The sequence below is a fragment of the Dama dama genome, chromosome 3 (genome assembly GCF_033118175.1).
Source record: "Dama dama isolate Ldn47 chromosome 3, ASM3311817v1, whole genome shotgun sequence".
Taxonomy (NCBI): domain Eukaryota; kingdom Metazoa; phylum Chordata; class Mammalia; order Artiodactyla; family Cervidae; genus Dama; species Dama dama.
Genome location: NC_083683.1, coordinates 35,251,686 through 35,261,040, shown reverse-complemented (window position 1 = coordinate 35,261,040; position 9,355 = coordinate 35,251,686).

Here is a 9,355-nt window from a genome sequence, read left to right as displayed (position 1 = left end):
CATTTGAATCAAAATCCTTAAGGACATTTTCCATGCTGAGAGTCTTGCTTTGAAAAGTGTCTAATTATCTCAGAGTCCTAATAGCTATCCAGCATGCCCTACACTTGACAAATTATTTTCTATCATTGGACCCCAGGAGAAAACTCTGCAAAGTAGATACTGTACTATCAGAAATATTTAACTCACTTCTTAGCCCCTAAATTATTCCATGAACAAGAAAAAATCATTTGGAGATGCAGTAAAACATCATGGTTAGAAGGATGGGCTTTTAAAGTCATTCAGGCACAGGTTAAATCCAAGACTGGCCACTTTCTATCTGTATGTCCTTGAGTAGTCACTTAACTCCTCTGTGGCGATAGTTTCCTTATCTGTAAAACAAGTAATTATGCCCACCTCATAGTATAGTAGTTAAGTTGCTAAGTCGTGTCCGACTCAATTTAATTAGCTTGCTTCTCTTTCTCTAAATAATGACAATGATTAGCATCATCCTGTACATAGATGGTTTGCCAAAACCAAACAATAACTGTTGTGCAAGGAGTAAAGTGAGAATTATTGTATAGATTACTATAGAGGTCAAATAATATATGCAAAGTACATGGTAAGTGCTCCATAAACCATTACGAACTGACTCAAGCCAATTCAATATGCACAACTCTTAGATTCTTTATGGTAGATTATGCTATGTGGCTACAAGATCATGTTGAAAGCAAATCACAGACCAAATTGTGCAACACATACAGACCTTCTCCAGGGGATCTTCCTGACCCAGCGATTGAACCTGGGTCTCCCAGATTGCAGGAAGATTCTGAGCTACCAGGGAAGTCCCAGTAAAATGACAGACATAAATCAGGTCACACCAAGTATTCTTTATAGCTTGATAAAGTTCCAGCTCTTAGTACAGTTAAGTGTTCCACTAACATCTCACACGAATTATTTACTCAAAACAAACACATCATTAGAAATTCTCTTACCCAATAGCTGGAACCAATCTGTTTAGGACTCAAGTCTTAAGCATCATTTTTACTGCTAAAGGTTTCAGGCCTCCTTGCATCATTATACCCTGTTCATGACTATGCTTCCAGAACAATTTTAGTCAGTGCACATATCCTGAAGAGCTTTAATTTTACCAATGAGACTGTCTTCTTACATTAATGATGTTGATCAATAAGCCAGCATTTTCACCTCTGAAAAATTATTTGCCATATATATGCTGTTTATGAATAATATAAAATATTCCTATTTCTAACCTATTTGCCATCTATGAAATAAGCTAGATTTAGATAGCATAGATATGGATGATAGAAGCACGTACATTAGCATCTCATAGTGCATGGAACTTTTAGCTTGAAAGCTAGCTGGCTAACCCTGGACTAAAATTCTTGAATATGATGTTTTCAGCACGTGGAATGTACTCTCCATCAAATAACATACACACAGCACTAAGCTGCATATTTTTAAGGTAAATGAAAGATATCATAGCATATCAATCCAATTTAAGCGTGAATTCTTTATAAATGAAAAAGAAAACATATATTTAAAAATCAGTGATTATGACAATGATTACCTTATTTTTATCTACTGTCTCATGTTGGGTGCAGGCCTCAGAATAAGAAAGGTGGTTATGAGGATTTGCCATGGGAGCCTCCATAGTATGGAATAACAGATCTGAATGGGGAAAAAAATTTTTTTTAAGGAAAGTGGGTGAGAGTGGCTGGTGTATATGGCTAAGATGACAATGCTAGGGCTTACCAGCCATTCTAAGCTTGGATCTCTCAATTATGAAAGCCATCTCTTTCCTCAAGGCCTTTGCAGACTAGGTTGAAAAGTGGTCAAGATCTGCATAACCTCTAAAGATGGGGTCATTGCAAATAGTTTCTAGCTGAGGGAAAACACAGACAATAAGGTACATTGTTAACAAAAGTCTTTTATCCAAACTTGATAAGTGGTCTGATGACGCTGGAGGGAGACATAAAAAATCTGCTACTTGTCTAAGCAAGTTGCACATCCACTTTAAAAAAAAAAGGTATCTACAATGCTTGTTTCAGACTTTGGAACCTACAATAAAGAGTAAAGTTTATTTGTTCTCTAGCTGCCTTAATGTCAAATTCTTTTCACCCACCATGCTCCAGAAGAAGAGGAAAGTTCCAAATACATGACAACTTCTCTGCCATTCCCTGTTTATAATTTTTAAAGGGAGATAACCAGGGGAGTCACATTACATTTCATGATAGAGCTTTACCAAGTTCTAGTACATTTGTCAATGCCTCTATACTGTTCACTGACTATGCCATTCAAGAGCTGAATATAACAAACTTGTCAATTAGGAAATAAGCCATTAGCTAGCAACTTCTCATTTAAATGATTCATTAGAGAACGCATTTCAAAATTACAATGAAAAAAAGAACACTGCTACAGTTCAAGTCACACATCTCTTTTAAATCAGATAAGTGAAGAGAATAACATCACTGACAAAAACATCACCCTAAATTAATTTATCTAATACACATAAAAGTTATGGGACATATATGGATGTCATAATATCAAGGAAAATTCTGTAAAAATGTGGAGTTATATGTTTTTTAAATGTCATGGAGAAGAGGGACTTGTAGTAAAATATTAAAAGTTCTAACAGCTCATGGTATTTGATCATCATATATATGTATGGATACTTATATACACATATATGTATATAGAAATGCATATTCCCAGAAATACGTATAAATTAGAAAATCAATTCTACTTTTTTCTCTTCTCTAGAAATTCTTCTCTAAATAATCTTAAAATTATTATCTTATTAATAAATCACTCTTTACTGTAAACAAAGTAGAATATTTACTCCTTGATCTGGATTTCTTGGAAGTAGTTCTTCCGGACTAGCCAGAAAGTGTTTCATAAGTCATTTATGGAGACAAATGTTCTCCTCCTCATTCAAATAAGACTTTCTGTGGCCTCCATTCTTCATCTGTAGATGAACTGTGTAAACCACATTTATCAAAATTTATCAAAATTCTTTTCTAGTTTTAAAACCTAGAAATAGTGAAATCACTATTTCTGAATTTTTTAAGGATTTGAAAGACACAAAAACATTTATATAAGTTGAAGGGAATAATTATACCTATTAAAAATAAAACTTTGAGTCAAAACATATTTGCTAACCTTTTAGTAAAAAAAAAAAAAAATCACATGAAACTATTATCAAGCCCCCATGTGCATATTCTCTTGCTTGAGCGTTCCCATCAAATTCCCACAGCTCATTTTATTCTTCCGCTCAGCACATACTGAGAGTATCCTTCTCTCTTTCTCTGAATGAGGGCTCATGGATTACCAAATAACTCTCTCATTAATTGTAAGCCTAATGAATGTTATAAGGAGTGAGCAACCACTCTGCTTCTAAGAGGAAGTGTTATTTGAACCAGGATTTGAATGATGAAAAGGAGATTTCAGGCATAAAATAGAGAAAAAGCTACTCCATGCAAAAGGAACAATGTGAACACAGGAACAAAGGTGTCAAAGAGAAAATGTTGAGAAGTCCAATATGGCTAGTTGGAAGAAAGCAGCTAGTACAATTGATGAGTCTAGGGAGCTACAAACACGTATTGTGGCCAAATTGCAGGGAACTTCAGATTTTATTCTCTAGTTATGGAGAATCAGACTACATTTATAGACTGTGAGGTACTGTGTCTAGATTTTTATAGATGCTACTGTAATGTTGACAGTGATGATGAAGTGGATGGGAAGAAGAAAAGCCCAGAGATGGGATGCCATTAGGTGAATCTGTTCAAATGGTTTTAAATGAAATTCATGAGCTCTGAAGTGGGGTAGTGAGGATTGAAATGAATGATACATTTGAGGGGAGATTATTGGGGGTAATTAAAAATTATGTTATAATTACTGAAAGCATTAAAATTATTTGTCAAATGAATTCATTAATGAATAAATGAGTTAATTCTACAATTTTTTTTTTTTCAGGAATGTAATTATTTACTGTTGTTTTTAAATTGGACTTGTGATTAATCTTCAGGTACCTGTAAAGGGAAAGAATGCTGACTACCAATTATTAAAAGTATTTCCTATCCTTGGCAATATTTTCTAGTCTGTATTCTATAATCAAGAAAAAATAAACTAATGAGTTTGGTAGTATTCCCTAAATATAAAAACTGTTGGGTTTTCAAAGAATACTCTGAACTGTTATCTTTCAGCATTTTTAAGGCTGGTCAAACCAGACATCAATAGGACAAAGGAAGCTTCACATTTTTGTAGCTTGTGGCAAATCCATAGGAAGAAGGTAACCTTTCCAAGTAACTTTAGCAGGAAAATATTTCAGTGGATTCTGATTGGTCCATCTCAAGTGATGTATCCATACCTCCCCAATCAGGGGATTGGCCAGGATTCTAAACCCAGGCCTCTAGTGAAGGGGGAAGGTGGGGAACAAAGGCTTGTGAATGACAATCCCTCCTGAAAGACTTGGAATCATCTTGTGTGATTTCTACAAAAGAAAGTGGGATGCCGGTAGCAGAGGAAGAAGAATAGGAGAGGTGCTGAGTAGGTAAAAAATCCTAACCATAGTCCACAGCCTGAATTAGATCATGCCTTTTTCACTTACCAACTGAGGATCTTGAATAAATTACTTAATATTCTTGGTCCTCAGTTTCCTTATTGATAAAACAGAAAAATTATCTCCCTTAGATGATTGTTGTGAGAAATTGGTGATATCATATAAGCTATGGGCCTTGTCCAATTACTGCCTCCTGTCTGGCATCAGCAAACTAATCAGAATAATATTTAAGAGATTCACTGTGTTCTGCTCACTGCACTAAACATTGAAGGTAAAATAATGAGTGAGGATAGTCAGAGTGACTTTAATAATCACACAAACAAATGTGAAATGGCCTCTGTTTTATAAATGCTATAAAAGAGGGAATTCATACTTGAGTTTCTAGTAAGACCGTGCATGTGTGCTAAGTCACTTCAGTCATGTCCAACTCTTTGCAACCCCATGGACTACTGCCCACCAGGCTCCTCTGTCCATGAGATTCTCCAGGCAAGAATACTGGAGCGGGTTGCCATGCCCTCCTCCAGGGTATTTTCCCAACCCAGGGATTGAACCTGCATCTCTTATGTCTCCTGGCAGGAGAGTTCTTTACCACTGGCGCCTTCTAATAAGAGACATGCATGCTCAGTCGCTCAGTCATGCATGATCTTTGCAATCCTGTGGACTGTAGCCCACCAGACTCCTCTGTCCATGGGATTCTCCAGGCAAGAGTACTGGAGTAGGTTGCCATGCCCTTTTCCAGGAGACCTTACTGATGCAGGAATTCAACTGCAGCTCCTCAGTCTCCTGCATCACAGGCAGATTCTTTGCCCACTGAGCCACCTGAGAAGCCCCTCTAAGAAGAGGGAGCTGATCAAATCAGAGGTTGGGGAAAACCTACTTGAAGAAGGGAATTTAGGAAATACTGAGTTAAGATCTAAAGAATAAGAAGATATTTACTAGGCGACAAGAAGCGAGTTGAGCAAGGTGGTGTAGGCAGAGGCAGAAGGAGGAGTACCGAATGAGTGCAGGCTCTGAGATAGGAAAGATTCTGAGGAATATCAAGTGGCTCTTGCCTCTGGAGCAGGAGCACTGCACGAATTGACTTTGGAGAGGCAGTGAGGAGCCAGACCTCAGGAGGTGCAAAGCCGTTGCTTTTATTTTTTTCATTCCAAGAGCAATGGCAAGCCACCAGAGTTCTCAGCAGAGGAGGTTATGTGATCAAAGTGTTACATCTAACAGAGGGCAACCAGAAGGGGTGAATGAACAAGAGACGTTTCGTATGCAGGCAAGACCTACCAGACTTACATACTAAATTAAATCTATCTCTAAACAACATCAACAACAACAAATGTTAAAGCTCAAAAGAAAAAAAAAAAAAGCTTTCCAACAATTAATCAAAAACAGCATGATGGACCAACTAGCACTGAATGTATGCGAGTGAAGACTAGATAATCATGGACGGACTTTCTTCCCAATGTATCAACTGTTGAACTCCCTGAACCCTATAACAGGAGACTACTATTCTGCAAGAAAAAATTCCTGATGCTTCCTATCCATTTAGGGCATAGCCTTACCTCTTGTTCACTTTTAAGTAGCTCCTGGTTTCCTTCTGCTAAGGGGCTGGAGGCTGGCTCTTGTCTTCTCTCAAAAGCCTACCCCGAAGAAAGATCTGAGTCTTTCTGACCCACTTCTGACCTTCTGATGAGCTTGCCCACAGTCTTCGATTGGTATGCTAGCACTTCTAATTGCTTGGGTATCTTCTTTTTTGTTGTTGTTCAGTCTCTCAGTCATGTCCGACTCTTCTGGACCCCATGGACTGCAGCACTCCAGGCCTACCTGTCTTTCACTGTCTCCTGGAGTTTGCCCAAGTTCACATCCACTGCATCGGTAAGGCCATCTGACCATCTTATCTTCTGACACCCTCTTCTCCTTCTGCCCCCCATCTTTCCCAGCATCAGGGTCTTTTCCAATGAGTCAGCTGTTTGCATCAGGTGACCAAAATACTGGAGCTTCAGCATCAGTGCTTTCAATTCTCCAACACTCTGCCTTCTTTACGGTCCAGCTCTCAAAACTATACGTGACCACTGTCTAGGTATGTCATAGCTTTCCTTCCAAGAAGCAATCATCTTCTAATTTCATGGCTGCAGTCACCATCAGAATTGTAGCGTCATATGAAGGAAACAACAGATACAGAGTTATCGATGAGAAAGTCAATCATGCTATTAATGGAGCTAAAAAGCCATTGACTGTGGAGGTGGAAGAAGAAAACAGAACTGAGAGGGAGAAGAAAGGAAGAAGGGAGGAAGAGGGAGAAGAGAGTGAGTCATTCTAGGAGATGAGCATGTTGAGTACTGAGATGAATTATTCAGTTGATTGAAAAGAAACTGGACTGAATTTATGCTAGGTCTAAATTATCTGGTTTCTTTTAACCTGTTCTAACCTATAGGCATTTCCTCTTATTGGTTTCATAAAATTAGAATGGTTAGATAGATGTTGGCCAAGCTTCAGTAATTCTACCATGATGATTTTTGTCAATATCTCTCTTCCTTTACTACCAATTTTATTTAATGTTATAAATTAAACTTCTTTTAAAATTGACCCTTAATTTTTTTTTATAAAAAGCAATCAACTTGGACTCATCTGTTTAATATGATATATATGTTATATGTGTGTGTGTGTGTGTGTGTGTGTTAGTTGCTCAGAGGTATCTGACTCTTGCTGACCCCATGGACAGTAGCCCGCTAGACTCCTCTGTCCATGGAATTCTCCAGGCAAGAATACTGGAGTGGGTTGCCATTCCTTTCTCAAAGGGATCTTCCTGACCCAGGGGTCAAACCCAGGTCTCCTGTATTGCAGGAAGATTCTTTACCATCTGAGCCACCAGGGAAACCCTATATATGTTATACATGTAAATATATAGTAAACATTTTAAAAATTCACATTTCAACTTATCCTCATTTGATAAACAAAAATATAGTATCTATAGTCACTTGGGGAACCTTTACAATTAGGCATGCCACACTGTTAAATCCCTGATTGGACACAAGCTTCTATAAGGATTGGACACAAGATCATAGAGCCTGCATAGAGTTTGAAATAGAATCAACCTTCCTCAAACTCATTTCCCTTTCCATTGGTCCATAATGATACACTTCAGGAGTGTAACTCCTTAGTGCGTAAATATATGCAACTCTTTGGAAGATTCTGGCAGACCAAAATTACTCCTAAAGGCTGGTTATATTAAGATTGGATTGCCAGGGAGGAGTCATTAGTTAAACGATTTTCCTCTACTGTCCTATTTGTTTCTGTTTTCACACTTCCACTCTGTTTAAAATGGTTTTGACTGAAAGTAAGTAATTATTTAACACTCTGACCTTTGGTTGTGGTCTTTTTTCAAACACTTATTTTCATAACTATGGAGCAGATAGTCTCCTAGCCAGAGATCTGTGGCTGCTTGGAGTTAAGCACTTGATGAAGGATGCATAGTGAAATAAATCCACATTTTCACTCCATGTTCTTCCAGAACTTGTTTGCTATTAAGTGTGGTGTGTGTTGAGTCACATCTGACTCTTTGTGACCCCCATGGACTGTAGCCCACCAGGCTTCTCTGTCAACGAGATTTTCCCAGCAAGAGTGGGTTGCCATTTTCTCCTCCAAGGGAACTTCCCAAACCAGGGATGGAACTCGTGTCTCCTGAGTCTCCTGCACTGTGGGCAGATTTGTTTTCTTTTAATGATGCGCCACCAGGGAAGCTCACATTGAGTGTGGCAGATAGAAAAATGCCTGTACCTGCTGCTCCCAAACCCCTACCGAGATATCAATGTTCTAAGCCCTGGAACCTGTGAATATGCTATGCTAAATGGCAAAGGGGAATTAAGATTGCAGATGGAATTAATGATGCTAATCAGATGATTTAGGCGCATACCCTGGATTATTCAGGTGAGCCCAATGTAATACAAGGTCCTTCAAAGCAGAAGGAGGAGGCAGAAGGGAAGGTCAGAGTGGGTGATATGAAGACTCAACTCACCATAACTGATTTTGAATAGGAGGATGTCTGTGAGCCAAAAATTCTGGATAATTTCTACAACCCTGGACAAGCAAGAAAAGGAATTCTCCCCTAGAGCTTCTATAAGGAACATAGCCCTGTTAACATTTAGCCCCAAGAGATCCATTTTGGACTTCTGACCTCCAAACTCTAAGATAATAAATACGTGCTGTTTAACATGAATAAGTTTTGGTTATTTGTTACAGCAGTGATGGAAAACTAATATTATGAGCTTCAAATTTTACCTAGTTTCTTGTTTTTCATGATTATAGGTTTGGCATATCCATTTATTTAAAAAGGCTCACTGAATTAATTTGGAATCCTACTCATTAAAATACCTAAATTCTAAATTTACATAATATTCTTTCTTATAGATTATTGACATTAATCTCTAGTACATATTTTCTTCAAAGAATTAATAAAATGCTTTTTAGTGGTCTGAAATGATAAGAACAAATATAATGGGGCTTTAAAGAGTCAATAATTGTTTTAAATATTTTAAAGGCTGTATAGCCAGGACTCTGGATTCAAGTTAAGTTCTGCCATTTACTAGCTGTGATTTGGGAAAGTTGACCTAAGACTGTTTCACCAACTATAAAATGGAAATAAAAATGACAAGACCTGTATAATAGATTTGTGGAGAGGATCTAAGTGAGATAATCGCTATAAAGTACTAACACTTTACAGGCACAGCGCCTGGCATGTAATTAAGTGCATCACACAGTGGTTTTAGCTATTATTGTTGTTGCATTATCTGACTCCAAAACCTTCTCCAA